We start from the raw sequence: 20,148 nt of genomic DNA, 5'->3' as shown, positions 1-20,148 counted from the left end.
TGTATGCTTTTTAGGCCTACCTATATGAAAATCATGGTTCCTACTCTATTCGTCTGTTTGGGGGTGTCTGTCAGGATGCATGAAACCTTAGACTGGCCAACAGACTTTTTCACTTTTCATCCAGCTGCTTTGGTGCTGTGTAACAGGACCTTTAAAGCCACCCAAGCCACGGGACAAGTGTTTCACATTGGCACATAGCGTTCAAGTGTTTCTGAACCTTCTAGGTTTCACCTAGTATAGGCAGCCCCTGTGAAGTTATGAAGCAATTGCAGATTTTTGGTTAGCTACAGGAAAAAGCAGCATAATTTCTAAAGGGCCACAGGGCTTTTACCCATGTGACTCTCACTCACCTTAAGGTAGGGACACATGCACAGCCATGAAAACCAATGCCAAGATGTTGCAATAAAGCCAGCACAATGGAAAGATAAGGCTACAGGGACATATTCAAGGAGAGTAAAAGCCAGAACAGCAGCATTTTTAGTTCCCAGAAACACAATAGTAGGATTAAAGTACACAGTTATTTTTGTTCTCATATTTTCACACTTTCCGCAGCGAGACAAATTGTTTCCAGGGAGAATATCTTATACTCGCCATGTAAACAAATAAATAAAAATGCCCTTAAAATTTTAAGATAGATAGCCGTATCGTGTTTAAAACCTATTCAATATCTTACTAGCCAGACAGTGCATACTTTACTTATAGCCTTACAAATTACTTTGGGGGAAGGCGGTGAAGAAAAAGCCTTCAATATTAAAAATGATCAAGTTTTAAAATATTTTTTATTTTAACTGATTCATGGCAGTTATAAAATTAGCAGTATTAGTTACATCATAAGACAAGTGGATTCTAGCAATGTATTATTCATAAGATGTTTTGTAGCCAAATAACATTAGAGTATATAGTTGTACCAACAACTTAATATTTTAGAGCTAATTGAAAGTGTTCTTCCTATAAAGATCAAGCCTCTTCTACCCAACACACTTCAGTCATTAAAATAACACTTTTAATGCCTTGTCTCTAAATGATGCCTGACATTAATGCAAAGCTATATTTAAAGCACTCAAATGACCAGTTCTTTTGTAATGTATTCTATATGATCAGACATTGGGTCAGAGTTGGGCAGTGTGTATGAAGTAATATCAAGTGGAAGCTAATTAAACTATATTCGCTATAGAACTTTACAGAAAAAAGAGACCAATAATCATCAGAAGGTATTCTGAAAATGGCATTTCTAAAAGGCCTGCAGCATGCTTTAATCTCCTTGCATAAGCGTAAATTTTGACATAAAGGTTTTATTGTAAGCTCAAAACTTCAGTCAGAAAATAATTTTTTACTATGTCAATAAAGTCATTATGAAGTCTCTCAAATGCTTTTCTTGTATGATTTTTACTTCCTAAACAAATCAAGTTTCATTTTCAAGACAATAATGTTATGTTTCAGTATTTTGCCACATTTTCATTTAACTAAATATCTTCCTGAAAACAGTTAGTCTTCCTTGTCTCTGCTGAGACTGCTGTTACAATTACTACACCACACACACACACACACACACACACACACACACACACAAACACACACACACACACACATTAAATTTCCCCTAACCATCACAAAATGCAGGAAAGCAGACACACTGAAGGTCTGTATCTATGGCAGACTTGTTCGCCAACTGCAAAAATCTCCCCAACAATAGTTACTTAAATCTTCTATAGCCAGGGCCAATTTTGCAACAGTCACGTTTGGGCTTACAAATCATGCCCTAGTTGTGTTCTCTGTTATCCCTCAGACACATCTGTGACAAAAAGGAAAAAAAAATCACATGCTTTACCTCCATCGGTAGAAAAAATTGGTCATTACCTCTTTTACAATTCAGATTTCTTACATTCTCTTTGAAAAACTTAGATTCACTCGAGAACAGCAGGTCATAGAACAAGAAATTCAGGTACAATATTCATCTCTAGAGATCAGGGGCCCTAGACAAAGACTTTGGTACTGATGTCTTTTATTCAGAGAATTTTCATTGATGTGACTTAATCTCAAACTTTTCATCCCTGCATGTTATGACAGAGCTTCCAAGCCTGAACGTACTACTTCCTGCTGTCTAGAATAAAGCACACGTTTATGAAGGAATAATTCTACGTCTGACACTACATATTTTCAAGAGTGTGGACCTAAGAAATTCTTTATAAAGCCAGTTGAATACAGATTTATGGTTGAATATTTGATTTTAAATTAAATAATTCAACTTATCTTTTAATTTAAGCCCTCTCATAGAAAGAAATGAAGCAATCACATCTCTCTTTGTTCATAACGGTAATATCCCCTGATTCCCATTCTAGTTTTTGGACTCAAAGGAAATTTTGTTGACTGTAAACTAACAATCCCCTATCTACCCCGGTGGAAAAAAAGTGAATTTCATTTGTACCTTATTCCTACAGTACTGATGGGAAATTCCACTTGACCATGATGACTATATTTATTATTGTAATTAGTAACAGAGAAAAATATCAGGTGGTGAATATTTGCCTGTAATATTTAGCAAGCACAAATTAAAAATCTAAACATAAGTATTGTTAAAATATGTAATAACATACTAGAAACGCTAACACTGTTATAAGACCCATTCTGAGTGTAAACGTTTGCTGAAACAGTACAATATCCAATGTTCATTTAAAGAATAGCACATTTAACTATTAGCAACTATTTGGTATAAATAGGAATTAAAGTATGTTATTTCTACACTTAATGATAGTTTTGTCCCCACTCTGTGGTAGAAAAGATGCATTGTTACATTATTATATCATGTAACGATGAACATATGGTTAACAAACAAAAAGACCGATTTGTTTTTTACCGAAGTGTTTTCAAACTTTAAGGCAGATTAATCAGATTGTCCAACATCATACTTTGGTGAAATGTACTTTAAAGTTACTGATTATTTAACGCATTTAGCCTCAATCATCGGCATTTTAGAAATTCAGGTGTCTTTTTCTTTCACATAAATTTGGTTTTCTCCCGTGGCAGTTCTTGCAAACGTAATTCAGACTTCCAGTAGTAATCCCAATTCCAAAAGGAATTAAGAGATTTATAGTAAAAATGAAGACTATTTCCAAGAACGGTTTCTATTATAACATTTCTGGTTGAGAGATGAGGCTTGTGTGAACTGTCTCAGGGTTCAGAGGAGCTGTCCACGGCTGGGCTCTGTGTATAAAGTTTCTGCTGTGGTTTCTACAGTTCCCCAACCTCCAAGTGTTAAAAGTCAGACGTCAGTGCCACAAAACCCATCATTAGAATTTAAACCACTGATCTCTGGAACCTAGGATTTAAATTCCCAGCATATCATTATGTAACACAACAAGTCACTTGGAAATTGCAGCTAATTCCAGGCATCCTACAGCCCTTCGTTTGGTTTGCTAATGAGGAGAGCCGAGCGAGGAGCCCGCCCCCTTTGGGTGACCCTCGCCTCTTAGGTTGGTCCTGCTCAGGTGTGTTGGAGATAGTTCCAACGCCCTCAGAAACCAGATGCCTACAGAAAGCCCGATGCGCTTGTTTTATGCACTCAGAAACGGATTGAGCTCTGCTCCCTGGCCCCCCTCAACCTCCCAATTATATTGTGAGAAAATTCTGCTCCCGTGGTTTGAAAAACCTGTACAAACTGCTAGGCGTCCTAGTGAAATTCTAAAACTACAATATGTAGTTTTAGATTTCCCTGTGTCTTTAGGGGAAAAAAAAGATTTTCTACTTTCAAATGTCTATAAAGAAAGGCAGAAAAATATTTGGACAATTATACAGAGAGTTTATGACTGCAACCATATGAGTTGAGAGGTAAGGGCTGGAAGCACATATGATGTTGCATGTTCTTGAAATCACTCCTAAAGTTCTTTTACAAACAAGGTGGTTAATTATTAAAACACAGCAAGTGTTGTTTGCTTATTCTATATAGTTATGTTAAATCATAAACTGAACACTGCAAAATGTTCTACATTGACAGGGAAGGAGAAGACATGTACACAGGCTTTAAAATATGCGTGTAGTCACCACAAACAACTGCTTCCTGTTTATGACAAAGGAGTAAATAATCCATTGATCTGGTAGCAGGGCACCTGCTTTGCAACCAGCTCCGTATCAGTAGTCCCTGAACCCTCATTATTTTTCCTCAATTAAAGTTCATAGTCTGGGAAAGTCTGTGCTGAGCAGATGTACAACTGTTCTTGACGACAGAACACAGAAAAATCACAAATTTAGAAAACTACTGCCATTTTCATAAACCCCAGAATCACACCATTTGTTGTGGGTAAGAAACATTACAAACAATATGTCTCTTTTACAGGCTGCTAAGCTGGCACGTTACAGAAAAGAATATTAAAGTTCAAGAATTGTCACATGAGCAGTACATTATGCATATAGTAATGCATTTTTTTATGATTCAAATAATGGTTACTGAAATGAGAAAAAAAAAAATCTTCGGCGGGTTATAGTGTAGAAATTGTGACTGAGAATTAGACAGAATTGGAAATGGGAGAAAACCCAAGCACAAAGTAATGATCTGCAGAGAACTACAAAATGTAATAACGAATGAATTGTAGAAATATGAATTCAACTAATGCTAGTTTTATTTTCATCTTTTGCATAATTCTGAAATCTATGAGCACTGATCATTAAGGCAAACCATTTAAATAAAAAATGCAGCAAGAATCCAGTTTCAAATATAACTAAGAGACACTCAGGTGAAGAACTTTTTTTTTTTTTAAACAATCTACCTAAGGTCAAATAGCACAGTATCATCCATTTAAAAAGCTATATAAATACAGCTTCCACCGCTCATAAACCTCCTTTTGTGCTTAAGAAAATGAGGAAGAGAAGTAAGCAGTCAGGGAGATGTTCATTTCCATTTTATTTTTAAAATGTTATCTCCATAAGACATTGAAATACATATTTCGCAGTAAAGACGATGAAGTTCCTATACGACATTTTCTAGTCCTCCTTTCCCTCGGCATAATTCTGACTCCACAGTATGTGCTTTACAGACTGTAGCAGATTGTGAGTCCTGAGGTCGGAGTATATGCTTGAAGCATCAATGGCTACACCTGTCATTTTAGTTTTCCCAGGAAGAATGTGTCATTGTTTAACGCTGTAACATGCATTCGTTACAATCCGACTTCCAATTTTGCCGCTGCCATGGAGGTGACTTTAACTACCCATTAACAGAAATACTGCAATAATATTTCAACTTCTAGTCTCTGTTATAATTATTTTTCTTTAATTATTTGAGACATACAATTTTTCCTATCCATGCAGACTCCTGCAATCCATTTTGGTTTTCCTGGGAAACCATACCACAGTTTGAAAAAGTGGAAATAAATCAGGTTTTACTTTGGAGCATTAATACAAATGTTTAATTCTGTATAATATGATTATTGGTAGGAAAATATGTCCCTTCTTCACTTTTCCCTACTATTTACACCTGATTAACAGAGTATACCTTGCAGGAATTACCAAATCTGTTTGGAAAAATCTACCTTGTATTCACTTAAAAGTCTGCATGCTGAACTGATAATTCAGTTACTACAGAGCATGATGGGAACACGGTCTCCCCCCAAAGGGTGGAGTTAAAATATCCTGGGTGGTCAAAGCTCTCTTTAGTAGCTTTGTTCCAGTGTAAGCCTATTTTTATGACAATCTTTTCTGTATATTTCCCCCAAAATGGATTTCTTAGATTTACATGTAAAATGTCAGAGTTGTTTTTAAGATGCTTTTCACCAATTTCCCTGGTGGCAAAATTGGTTGTGGTCTGCCAGTGTCACTCTTCTGAATCAAACTATGAACAGTTACCCTTCTGAATCAAGCAAGCTACAGCATTACTCTTGTTCATTTCAGCCTTAAGAGAACAGCTCAAAGTGTAATGACCAAAGATACACTGTCAGAATAGACACACATGGTACATGGAGTAAAATCCCTAATCTCTCAAGCACCCCAATAATATCGTGACAGAAATAACTTCCTAACACATAATACACATAACGTAGAAATATGCATTGTTTCTATAATTCCCTGATTTTATTACACTCATCTAATTTCACTGTCCTCAAATAATATTGATGTAAAGATCACAATTTTACATACTACTTATAAGACTGTATTTTTCAAATAATTAATTTTAAAAGGTAATTTCATTTCAGATAAAATATACACACGATGAACTAAAACCACAGTCCTGGAGGCAGCAGGGTTTGTTGCAGAGACAAGTACAGACTGCTGTGGGGACAGATCTCTGCTTGCAAACCCTTCTGGAATCTATTCATTCTTTGATGGGAGGTAAGTCATTCACATTCCTTGAGACTCAGTATCTGCATCTGTAGGATGTGGATAATTCATTCTACAGTGACTTTTTTAAAGCTATCAGTAAAATAACATATAAAGTCTCATTACATAGTAGGTATTCAATAAATATTAGTCCCATTCTTTTCTCTGTGTTTTGCCCTTGACAAAGCATTAACAAGTACACATTTCTCGTTCTTGTTTTTGGCCGTTGATACCCACTAATGTGGCCCAGGAGAAATCTTACAGGCCCTTCCCTCCATATTTTTCTCCCTGAACTGTTCATTAAGCTCAAATTCTCAATTCTTCTGAAACTGGCATCATTTTCAACCTGATAAAGTACTAGAGATACTAGAATAGCATGTTCCTGGTTAGGTAAATTTCTCCCTTCCTCCCTCTGTCTTTCCCTCCTTTTTCCTTCCCCTAGCCTTTCTCGCCTCTACCGTCCTTTCTCTCCCCTCTCTCCTGTTCTCCCTACGTCCCTCTCTCCCCCTCCTTCTTTCTCATTCTCTTTCATCTTACACGATAAGATTTGCTTGTGATGACCCAGCAGTCATTTGGCACAGTGTACTGTCCTGGAAGAAGCAGCAGTCCTAGAGAGGAGAAAACCACAACCACGGCCAGGGTATAACATAAGAGCTTCTGCAAGGCAGGCGGGGTTTAGAACTTCTCAAAAGAAAAGAATCTAAGATGGACTGGAGCCCGCGAGGGAAGTAATGCAAGTTTCATAAAAACATTTTTCTCCTTTTGCTTTTAAATATCTGTTTGATAAAAGAGGAGAATTTATTAGACTTAATGCTTAAAAACATTTTCTCTGCTCTCGTGGCATGCCATGGAGATGTTTTGTTTGTTTGTTTATCTCCCAACATTTTTTAAGTGCCTTAGAGACTAGTAATTTTAATTCCTACACATTACAAAGATAAATGCAGACTACTTGGTCAGTTTTCTTTTTATATTTAAAATTTTTTTAGCAGACAAAAGCATTTTTAATGTATTCTTTCAAAATTCCCAAATACGTTCCTCCATTTCGCAATTCAGTTTTACTTTCCATAGCTTTATTTTATTCCTTCTTAATATCACCAGTGAAACTAACTTATCAAGATGGGGCCAAAGGTTAATGTTTTGATAGAGAATACTACAGATGCCCCAGCAATGTCTCCAACAGTCTGGACAAAGCCACTCTGTACAGCTAACTTCCACATTTTAGTCCACATCCACACTGTGACTCTCATTTTTCCAAAGGGTTTAATGGCAAGAAAATATAGGTTCACTCCATTAAACAATGTTTCCCTAGATAGTGAAATTTTTGATATCTTTGAAAATTGAGTTAATTTTTTGATTTATTCCTAAAGGCAAAATTGGCAGCTATGTCAATATATCGTATTATATCAATTTGAGTGCAAAGTGACCATGTGACAATTAATGCAGAGAAAGTAGTGCTGTTAGTTTAGTACTTCAAACCATCAAGAATGTCAAGACTACATTAAAGAAGCAAAAATCTAAATCTTAAAGACAAATTTTTTTTGACCACGCTGCGCAGCTTGCAGGATCTTAGTTCCCCCACCAAGGATCGAAACTGGGTCTGGGTAGTGAAAGCACTGAGTCCTAACCACTGGACCACCAGGGAATTCCCAAAAAACTAAATCATTTTTTCAGAGAGCTTTTAATTGAAAAACCCTATTTATTAATGTGAGCCAAACAACCCATTGCCAAACAACAAAAAATGTAACCAATTATTTACCTTCCAAAAGACAGATTACCCACAGCATTTTATTTTTGCTTAAAAAAAAAGCTTGTTACACTTCTTAGGGCTCTTAGTTTTAGATACACAGAATGCAAATATAGAAATGATTCAGTTATGCTTTGCTAGCACTTAATAAATCAAGACTGCACAATGAAGAATGTATTGAGGGCTTCCCTGGTGGCGCAGTGGTTGGGAGTCCGCCTGCCGATGCAGGGGACCCGGGTTCGTGCCCCGGTCCGGGAAGATCCTACATGCCGCGGAGCAGCTGGGCCCGTGAGCCATGGCCGCTGAGCCTGCACGTCCAGAGCCTGTGCTCCGCAACAGGAGAGGCCACAACAGTGAGAGGCCCACGTACCACCAAAAAAAAAAAAAAGGAATGTATTGACATTCTAAACCTTAGCCTAATATTTAATTAACAGATCCAATATGTATTCTCTTTTGGATTTAAAAAATATTGTATTTCGTCTATAGCCTTCCTCTAAAATGACCTAGATTTTAAAAAGCTGTTCATTGCCTATTTCTACAATAATTAGAAATAATTGTTAGAAAAAATGAAACTGATTAAGGATAAATAATACATATGAATTGTCTTAATAACTAAAGCCTTCTGTCCCTTCTGAGATTTTGTGGTCTCTACCTTAACAATTCAATAGATTCAGATTAAATAATAGGCGATAATTTTGGGAGGGTCTATATAAGATTAATGAGATCAATGTTCAAGCACAAAGATAGTGGACTACTACGTTATGGCCAACAATGGAAAAAACACCACTTTCCTTCAGAAATATAAATGTGTATCAAACTCTACATACATTGAAGTAACCTAAGTAAGTTGATTGGCACTCAAACTTGCCAACTGCTGAAGGAGCTCAACTTCAAAGTATTAAGCCTACCATATATGTGTGAAGACATGAATTGGTTCCACTTTGAAAATTCCATTTGCTACTATGTAGTACTAATGCTTCTTGTGAGAGGTTTAAGGATTTTTTCCAGACTCACCTCCTTTTCACCACTGTTAGCACACTAGTATATTTAACAGAGACATTTACATGCTTTGCATTTTAAGTGCCTCGGAAATCCAAGCACAGAGCCTGAACATTGCTGCTGCACCATCAGATGTAATGAGTTATGGTACTATCGGCATGTTGATAAGCTGTAGCCCAAAGAAGAACAAGAAGGAAGTATAAAAAATATGGCCAGAGGACGGGATCAAATTATCAGCTAGTGTGTTTTCCTGTTTGGTTTTAATCTACATTTAATTAAATTCTTATCTTCTGTGTACTTATGGTCGCATTTGAATGGCGAGACTGCATTCATTATGAATGGTAAAACTTAACTCAGAGAACATTACATGTGGCTTCTTTAAAAAGGGGAAGAAGAAAAATGCTGCCTTTATTCTTCACACTCAGGTCTTACAAAAAGGGAACAAACTGTCTCTTTGGTCAAGTGCAGTAGCACTTAACCTTTGGGTTAACTGATTCGGAAAGTTGGACTTAAATCAATTTTTAATGCTATTTTTTATTTTTACAATTTGGAAATGTTATCAAATTCTGAGCCTGAACAGAGCTGGCAGGGGAAGCAGTGAAGTGCATTAAGGAAATGCCTTCTTCATTCTTGAAAACAGAGATGATAACAGGAAGTTTTTATTCGTGCTGCAAAATGTGTGCACTAGTCTGCATCCTTAATTATTAAAACCATTACATTTCCTTGTCTTTATATGCTGAAATAAGAAAAAAAATGCCTTAATTGCTATTTAAAGTTTGTTTTTTCTGTGTCACAGACCCTTTGAGTTCATTCAAGCATCCATATATTTCAGAGAAAAATAACAAAATGTTTTGAACATAGCATTCGTTTACACACCTACTAGTTTCATAACATTTTTAGTTCTATTCCAGGAATGTCAGGGCACGTTGAGAATATCCTTAAGGCCATGTTTGGCACCTGCAATAACAAGCATGATTTCCTGCGTCAACTTAAAGACTGCGTCACCTTTAATAAAGGGAAACAGAGGCAACCGTTTCTGATTTAGGTTTTGATGTTTACTGCTGAAGAAGCGAGGTTTGAGATCAGATTTGCTATCCCAACTGATCAAAATTCACCAAAAACAAGAAAAAAAACCCCTCCGTAGTTACTATATACACTATGCGCGCGCGCACACACACACACACATATACATATATATGTATACATATGTTGAGAGAATACAGATTATTGTGTCATATTTTTATGGCCTTTTTTTTTTATGGCGGTACGCGGGCCTCTCACTGTTGTGGCCTCTCCCGTTGTGGAGCACAGGCTCTGGACGCGCAGGCACAGCGGCCGTGGCTCACAGGCCTAGCTGCTCCGCGGCATGTGGGATCTTCCCGGACCGGGGCACGAACCCACCCACGTCCCCTGCATCGGCAGGCGGACTCTCAACCACTGCGCCACCAGGGAAGCCCTATGGCCTTTCTTAAAAGCAATAATGTATGACTAGTACCTGTATGCCAGTAAAGCAAGCACATTTCAAATGAGCATTTGTTATTACTTTGTTATTTTATGCAATGGGGAATACTAACCAGGAAAGGTTTAACATTCCAACTGAATGCTCAAATATAAACAGTTATAATTAAATAATGGTAGTTACCAATGACATATTTTCCCCAATTATCTCTAGCATAAATACATTGGGAATGACTCCACTTTGTTTTGAAAGGAGCTGTAAATGTCCCGACAATTGCGTCAAAAAGTTTTTATCTGCCACACTGGAGACTCCATAACTTTGATATGTAATGGGATGAAAAGACCTTCTATTAAGCCACTAACCAGTCATTTACCCAGAGACTCCAAAGGGGAGAAAAGATATTTTCAGTATACATCCCTTACACTTAAAAGGTTTCTTTCTACAATAAGCATTTTTATTTGGTTGGGCATTTATGCAATTCAGCAGATGAAAATGTCATTCTCTTGTAGTTAAGTGAACATTAAAATCACACTGGGATGAATTAAAAAACTGCTGATAACAAAGTTAAGCCTTTTGTCAAAAATTATTCTTAATGCTCAGAAGCTAAGCGAGCTAAAATATTCCTAACAGATGACAAATCCTGGGTCATAGAACATATCCTACACTGAAAGTACAGCTCTCTGAAGTCGCAGTTTGATAACTATGGTTTACTACAAAATATAGTACATGTAAGGTCAAACATTGGTAACTTGTTTTGCCTAATTACATATTTTTTTTCAAAACTACCTTTACATGTGTTCCTCTACTAAGTTCAGTGACAGTATCTGTTTTTGTTGTTGTTTTTTATTTCAGTAAACACCGCTATTAGATGGTGTCTGTCCGTGCACATATACTAACAAGACGTTCTGTGTGATGCCTTTATCTGAAGAATCTGAAATGTTTAAGATAATTTAATTCAATACACATTTATTGAGCAGTAGTATATTGACCGAATTTACAACTGTCTAGCCAGTAGCCACTCCATGAGGTACCAGGTAGACAATACAGTCTCTGTATAGCACTATAATGTAGTAGGCCAATACCGTAATACAGGTTGTTAAGGGTTATGCAGTGTAAGGACACATTAAAAACTAAGGGAGCTGAGATGGAGAAGATGTGATGTTCAACTCAGTTATGAAAAGAAGAGCTTGAGCTTGCAAGTGGACAGTCTGTGGATGCCTAAGGAGTAACATACAACTCTTATTGTTCCCTCAATATCATTGAGAGAATTGGGGTTGACCGAGCCAAGAATTACCAGAGAAGAGGAATAAAAGATTACTACATGAAGTTGTGAGATAACCAGGATGCAATTGTTTGTGTATAATGATATGACCCTGGCTGCCTACAAGTCATTTCTCGGTCCCTATTCCAGCTGCACTGGTCTTCTTCAAAAATGTCAAATGTACCATTCACTGACTGCCACAGGTCATTTGCACATTCTGTTCCCTCCTGCTAGAAAACTTCACCCTATTCCTATCTGACTAATTCATGCTTCAAATTCTGCTCATGCAAGTATCACTTCTTCAAGAAAGTTTTCTTTGTGCCGCCCCCGCCGAAATACACAGAAACTCACACACAGTTTTGGTGTGTTTAGTTACATGACATCAAAGTGTTCTTTTCTATGATGGACTCAGTTTGTGATTATACATTTGTTAGTGTCTGTCTTTCTGACTACACAGTAACCTCCATGAGAATAGGGACTTAGCTATTTTGGATCTGCATTACATCCTCAATGTCTAGTTGAAGGGCAACACCAACGTGTTGAATGGATATATGACTATAGGTATGAGACCACCTGGTCATTCAAAGCTAGAGGTGGGACCATGGTCCTGAGTACTGGGAGCATGGTGGACTGTGGGAAGGAGTACTGCCTATCTGAAATCTGTGGAGATGCTCAAGCATACTTTATGCGCCATGCCTAAACTGTTTAAAAGTAGTAGGGAGCTATAAAAAGAATCTGATAAAGAGCTGGGAGAGGGAGGACATCAGTGTTCCTGCATGTGCTCCCATTCTAGCTCTGTAGGCAAGACAGAAAGGAAAGTGAGGTAGGTATCGGAACATCATTTTCCTGGTTTGTCTATTAGCATTTCTACAACAAAATTTATGAGGCTTTAAGGCTTGGGGTTCACTTGATTTGATTTAAAAATGATCTTCTGGGCTTCCCTGGTGGCGCAGTGGTTCAGAGTCCGCCTGCCGAGGCAGGGGACGCGGGTTCGTGCCCCGGTCTGGGAAGATCCCACGTGCCGCGGAGCGGCTGGGCCCGTGAGCCATGGCCGCTGAGCCTGCGTGTCCGGAGCCTGTGCCCCACAATGGGAGAGGCCACAACAGTGAGAGGCCTGCGTACCGCAAAAAAAAAAAAAAAAAAGATCTTCTATGTTGAAGGATGAAAATGTCCATCTGCCCTTCCAGTAATAATTCAGATATTTATTATTGTTATTTTTCATAGCTGCCATTCAGGAAAAAAATGCACTTTGAACTAAACAGGGAAGGATCTTTTAAGAAACTATGACCATATGAAGCTTGGGCTGATGGAAGAAAATGTGTTCTTGTGGACTGTGTGCATTAAAGATACATTCTTGAAAGACAGCAGTATAGTATGTTCATTCTCATTTTATGGTAGATGCAAAAGCAGCTTAAAGGAAGAGCATTTGTTGTGAGCCTCTGCTCCAGTACATGAGTTACTATGTAAAGCACTGGAATTGCAGACTCATAGGCACACAGGGCCTGTTTCATTAAGGAGTAGTTCACTGTCTGGGCAAAGGGAGTAAGAGGACCCTAGAGATCTGACTGCTTCAGATAAGACTGCCCCTCCCTGCTCCTATATCACCCTTAAGGGAGCGGAGAGACCAGGACCCTGCATACTCCTGGCCAGCCCCACACTAGTCTCACCGACACTCATAGCCTCATCGTCATTCTCCAAGTCCTGATACGATCAGAACTAATCCTGTATGATGACGGATGTTAACTAGACTTACTGTGGCGATCATTTCACAATACACACAAATATCGAATCATTATGTTGTACACCTGAAACTAAAATAATTCTATATGTCAATTATATCTCAATAAAAAAAAGAATAGATAAAAATGGCTCATCACACTGTCACCTTTATGTCTGCTTTTATCAGTCATTCCTAGAAGCCCAGGCCTTCCATGACCCTCTCCCCACAATATAAGCGCCCATACAGCCTGACTGACATCTCCTCTCTCATACTTTGCCAGCTCTCAAAAACGCTTCCCCTGGTACTCAAGGGAAATCACTGGCAAAATCTGCAATAGCCTCAACCTCTTCTATGAACATTCACTCTGGCTGCGTGCTCTTTCCCTCTCGAGTGGGAGCTGATTTCACTCCCATGAACCGTATATCAATCACTTGAGCTGAAGGTAGAAGAGTTGTCCTTACTCCTCATGGCAGATTATTCTCCTTCCCTATTCTAAAAACCTGTATTGAATCTCATATTATCTTCCTATCACTGCTTGCCACAGTCATGTAGAGACTTCCGGGTCATTTGTCATCATTTCTTGAAAACTCAGCTCCTGAATCTTCTCATGTACTGCTCCTGATTTAATCCTTGGTGATTGCAAAGTCCACAATATCCAATCATATGAAGCCTCAGTTCTTTGACTTCCTCTCATCCAATGAACTTGCTCTCTACCCACCTCCAGCTACTCACTCTCTAGGTCTTTTCATCACCAATAATTTTTACTCCCCTCCCCCCTGCCCCGCATAATTTCACATCTGAGATCCCATTCTCAAACCATGGCTTCCATCATTCTAATTTACTCTTTCTAGAACTTTCATTCCAACATTAACTTCACTAGACCCTACAATCCAATACTGTCACCTTTTCCCCATTGTCCTTCCTCTCCTCATGTCCATACTCCTCTGCTTACTCAGCTTAGACACTGTGTCCTTCATCATAAGCCCTTCCTTGCAAATATCCTCTGCGCCCTCACTCCCTCTTGCTTCATTGACTTCGTCTGGCAAAATCCCAACCTTGTTCAATCCAACTTCCTACCTACACTGCCTTTATACCCAGCAGTAGACTAGCTGAAGAAAAACACACAACGATCCTAATGGTCTCATTTTAAATTCGTGGTCAATAACATTATGTGGGTTGGTAGTGTTTCCCAGCAATCACACCATCAATACATTCCCCTAGCCCATTCATTCTCCAACACACATTCCTCATCCATTCTCTCTCAACTTTGCTTCCTTATTAACTAAGAAAATTGTAGCCATCAGAAGAGAACTTCGTTGCCTCCTTCGTATGCACCTCCAACTATATGCACCATATACTCTGCTCTCATGACAATTATTATGGATGTGCTGACCGTGCCCTTATTTAAGGCCACCCTCCACTTTGGTGTTAGGTGCTCCCCTTTTTCCTGCAAGCATCAATTTTTCAGTCTGAACTAGATCATTCCCATCAGAATGAACATATCACAATTTCTTGTAAACAATAACAACAATAAAATAAAAACCCTTCAGCTCTTATTTATCTGCTCCCATTTAAAGCAAAACTCCCTGAAGTAGTTACCTCCACTTGCTATCTCCCAATCGGACTTTCCATTAGGTGCGCACCTCCACATCTATAAGGAAACTGATCTTGTCACTATCACCAAAGACATTGCTCAATCCCGTTTCTTGGATCTTGTCTTACTTGAATTTCAGAAAAACTGAACACGGTTTCTCCTCGAAACATTTTCTTCCCTTGGCTTCCACTCAGCACATTCTCCTGGTATTCTTCCCATCTCACTGGCTACTGCTCCTCAGTTTTCCTTTGCTGGGTCCTCTGGCCTCATGTGCTACATTCTCCTCCTCCTTCATTTTGTCCAGGCACTCTGGGTTGCCCTGCTGTTCACGAAACATGACAATGTGTTTGCCTCTACCCTGGACATTCCTGCCTAAGACAGCTTCATGGTTAGCCCCTTCATCCCTTTTAGACTTTCTCAAGCGCCCCCTTCTCAGTATGGTCTTCCCTCACTACCTTTTTTTTTTTTTTTTTTTTTTTTTGCGGTACGCGGGCCTCTCACTGTTGTGGCCTCTCCCGTTGCGGAGCACAGGCTGCGGACGCGCAGGCTCATCGGCCATGGCTCACGGGCCAAGCCGCTCCGCGGCATGTGGGATCTTCCCGGACCGGGGCACGAACCCGCGTCCCCTGCATCGGCAGGCGGACTCTCAACCACTGCGCCACCAGGGAAGCCCCCTCACTACCTTATTTTAAATTTCAAACCTCCCTCTGTGTTTTATTTTTCTCCCAGACTTATTTTTGTCCTTAATGCTTTTAAGCATTTAACAAAGTATACATTTTGTGCATTTATTTATCACCTTCTTCCTCTGTTGGAATATAAGATCCTAAGGGAAGAAGTTCACTGCTGAATTTGCTGCCTAGGACAATACCTTTCACACACACAATAGGCGTGCAGTGACTATTTATTGAGTAAATAAAATAGACTACTATTTTAACTTTTTACTATATTTTTATGTTCTATATGGAAATTGCTTTCTATCTTCCATGACTCTGAAATAATTATATTTATACATTAGTGTGCTGGACTTCCCTGGTATTTTAATGTTATAGAATTGCACACCCATAATTAAAGCTAATTTTATTATTTTTACAATGTTATTTGGCTTTAGGGTGTATTGCTATGCTATGAAAGTTATTTACCATTATCTTTTTATCACTTTATTCTTCACATTGGGTTAGAATAAGCGCGACTATGTCGGCATCAGACAACAGCTCTCATGTTTGTACTGACCAATTCTTTTTGTACCCCTCTTCTCCTTTCCTCTATGTTTTAAGCTTTGCAGGAGATAAGAGAGGATGATAAAAGTGTGTTTGTGAAATATTTTATTTCTGATAGAACAGACCTATGTGAGGCAAATGGATTTAAATGCTGCATAATAGTTGACATTTCTGAACCCTGCTTTGACTGTCTGTGAAGCATGTAATGAAATTAAGAAGAGCATAAAGATAGGATTTGGGTGGATTTCCTTGTTTTCAGGATCAATTATTTCGACCTAAGTCCATTAGCCAGACTGCCCCAGTATTAAGGAGCATTTTTCACTAATTTTAAGCCAAATACAATAATTTCTGGGGTTAGGGGAGGATACAGGGGAAAGAAAAGGGGGTTATAAGGAAGCCAACTTGTAGCGAGAAACACAAAATACAACCCTCTCCGAAACAGACCTGAAAGCATGAAATCTATTACAATTGTTGACTTTTTTTGCACCAGCCTCTAACCTGCCATTTCTGAAACATTCCTAAGAAGACTTGAAAGAAGCTGTTAAAAGCATATCTGCCCAGAAGCCCTGGAAAAACTAGAGCTGCAAAGTGTCTTTACTGTTTATATAAGAGCAATCAAAGGTATCAACAAGCAAGACAGCTGAAGCTGTTCTCTCAGGAAAAAAAAGCAAAATTTATCCAAACTGAATATTTCTATGAAATGGGTTACAGGGAATTCTGCAGCCAAGTATGCATCCCCCATATGCTTGTGTATTCCTCCCTATAAACATGAATATTCATAAATACAGTCCCAGTAGATGGGAACAACCTAAGCAAATTACTGAACATTAGGAACAGCAGAAAAACCTCTAATGCAATTCAAGTATTCACACAGACCTGGACGATTTGAATCAAATAACTGGGCAAAAAGATTACAACTACATTGCCTGTACTTGTTATAATCTGTGACTGAGTTGTTTGATCTCTATTAGTTACCACGTTAAAGGTCAAAAGTTGTTACCTGACCATTCTTTAATGCTACCCTTGCTATAAAATCTAGAGTATTTCCTCTTAAACTGAGGGCACAGAACAGAGAATCGTTTGAAGCATGCATTGTTTTAGAGAAGTGTTCTCAGAGGTTATTTATTGAGGCAGCCTTAAGGGCCTGACACTTAAATATTTTATTTCTTTAGTGGGATTTTTTTTTTTTTTTTTGATGTTTACTTCTTAATTTTGTCAGTGTCCCTGCTGCGAACAAACACTTCATTTTCTAATTCAATGTGAGCTGGGAAACCAACTAACCGGTCTGTATGGGTTGTATCTAAATTAAGAGTTCATAAGTTCTCTGTGAAGATCTGACAGACTCTTATAATGATAAAGTATGAGACTAAAATATAAGACATTTGTGGTATCTAACTAAAGTTTTGTTTGTTTAAAGCAAAATCTATATTTGCATATATTGAAATGTATACCCATATTTAAATTTAGGTGCCTTTTGTTTGTTTTCTCATTTTTCTAGGTTGTTGGCTGTGTTCTGGAACATAGCAAAAATATACAGAAGATATATGTCTACATTAAATATTATTGTAATATTTGCTCACAAGATAGGACCTTCTACAACAAAAGATTAGCATTTAAAAGTTATGTGGATGGGGGTGCTTTCTGACTCCCTGTGGAGGAGGCCCTGTGGTCCCCATCTGGTTTATCCTACACAAGCTGCTTCTATGCCAGGCCACCCAAGTTTGACCCTAACAAGATCAAAGTCATACACCTGAGGTGTTTCAGTGGGGAAACAGTGTCACAGGTACCCTGGCTCTCACAGCCATTTGCCTGGATGTCTCCAAAAGAGATTGGTGATGACATGGCCAAGACAACTGGTGACTTGAAAAGTTAGGATTACAGTGAAAACGAACATTCAGAACAGGCAGGCCCAGACTGAGGTGGTACCTTCTGCCTCTCTCTGAACATCAAAACCCTCAAGAACTACCCAGGAATGGAAAGAAGCAGAAAAACTATAAGCACAATGGAAATAACACTTTTGATGAGATTGCCAATATTGCCTGACAGATACAGCACCAACCTTTGGCCAGAGAACTCTCTGGAATCATTAAAGAGATCCTGGAGGCTGCCTAGTTTGTGGGCTACAATGCTGATGGCTGCCACCCATATGACATCACCAATGACACTGGCAGTGGGACAGTAGAACACCCAGATAGTTAAGAACTACAGAGGAAAACATTTTGATAAAGGATTATTTGACAACCAAAAAAGAAAAAAAAAATAGTTATACGGAAGTCACATCATCTCTTCATGAAATATAAAGATAATTTGATAGGGAATCTTCTCAGATTTATGCTCAGTATGGTCATACAAATCACCTGTCAGTCAAGTCTGAGATTGTGAACTGAAATTGTGAAGAAGGCCACAGACAAACTTCAACAGGTCCATGAGCACCTTAACATTATATGCAATTTCACACGTGTATATGCACACATTTTATCTGAATGAATTAAAAATTTTGTAAGAAAAAACTTTGAAATACTTAATGACCACATGCAGACTATGAATAAATTGATGAAATAATAGTGGTTATATTAGTTTATTGTTCAATGTGAAGAGTGATTGATGTTTTATCTGGTGTTAACTAAAATAGAGATATTGCTTATAGAACAAACGTCTGGAAGGACTTGCATTGTATTAGTAGAAGAAATAGTCCTTGTGTACAGAAGCAGAATTCAAATATTTAGGTTGTGAAGAAGTTACCTAATAAATTACAATATTCTTGTGTAATATGATGCTTCCACGTAGAGCCAATCATTGGTAAACCCAATAAATAATCCAAGCATCAATAAATCCTCAAGTGTTTATTAATTTCTTACTCTGCTTCTAGGGGGTCTGTGCAGTGGTGATAATATGACTCATGGGTTTGTCTGAACAATTATCAATATGCTTGGCGCTTTATTCCGCAGTGTGGAAGAAATGAAAGAAATTAATAAATGTCAACTGCTTGTCCTGTGTACTAACTATTGAAAAAAATCTTTATTTTTATCTGCTTACTTTTCAGAGGATGCCAAACTGGTTCCTTGTGAATGTGATATCCATTGGGGCTAGTGTTAATACAGTAAATTAAACTATCTTGAAGCACACCGGAGGCTCAAGGTCAAAGCCAATTCATACCGAGATGAATATTAACTTGGCAAATGTTTCCAAATGTCTGAACTCCTGTAAACTAGAAGTTTACAGATGTATCTTTTATTTGAGTTCATGTTCCTTCTATGTTCTCTACACTTAGGGGTTCCAATTTTAGCCTATAAGTATATTGGCATCTGCAATGTGATTTTATTTCTACTTTAGTCCATTAGAATTTTAACCATCATGGCATATTAAAATTTCACTAGGTTAGAGAAAAAATATTAATGCTTTAACATAGGTAGATGTTTATACATTAATACTTAAAGTATCTCTTAATAAAAAAGTAAACTAAAGTGACATATCATCTTTAACTTGTTATCAATAACATTACTTTTGTCCGCAAGTTGGGATAATCACCTTTCTAGATGTTTACAGAGATATTACAGTTTTTAAAAGGAGATAAAGGAGGTATTAGCTTACTTTCCTTGAAGGTCCTCATGAGAAGGGTTAACACGGCTTGCTCCGTGTTACTGGTCTAGTAGTTACTGGACAGACACATCCAAGGAAGTACAATGTGGAGTCATATATAAAACAGCAAAAATGTTTGCTTCCTTCCTGCCAACACAGCTTAAAACTCACATTTCCACCCATAATGAAGTTGGAGTGGTTTAAAAATGACTCAAATTGTATGTTTAAGATGAAATGATCACTGAATTTTTGGTGGTATTTCTTTACATTTT

The 20,148-nt window shown here is 38.0% G+C and overlaps 1 protein-coding gene and 1 pseudogene across 2 annotated transcripts in view; one reads left to right on the top strand and one right to left on the bottom strand.

The window, feature by feature from the left end:
• ZFPM2 (zinc finger protein, FOG family member 2) overlaps window positions 1-20,148 on the bottom strand; it is a 359,953-nt gene that overhangs the window by 42,912 nt on the left and 296,893 nt on the right. The window lies entirely within an intron of this gene.
• LOC136137313 (large ribosomal subunit protein uL11 pseudogene) lies at window positions 16,272-18,496 on the top strand (annotated as a pseudogene).

This window comes from Phocoena phocoena, chromosome 17 (assembly GCF_963924675.1).
Source record: "Phocoena phocoena chromosome 17, mPhoPho1.1, whole genome shotgun sequence".
NCBI lineage: Eukaryota > Metazoa > Chordata > Mammalia > Artiodactyla > Phocoenidae > Phocoena > Phocoena phocoena.
Note: the sequence above shows the minus strand (reverse complement) of the source record. Positions and strands in the feature narration are given on the sequence as shown.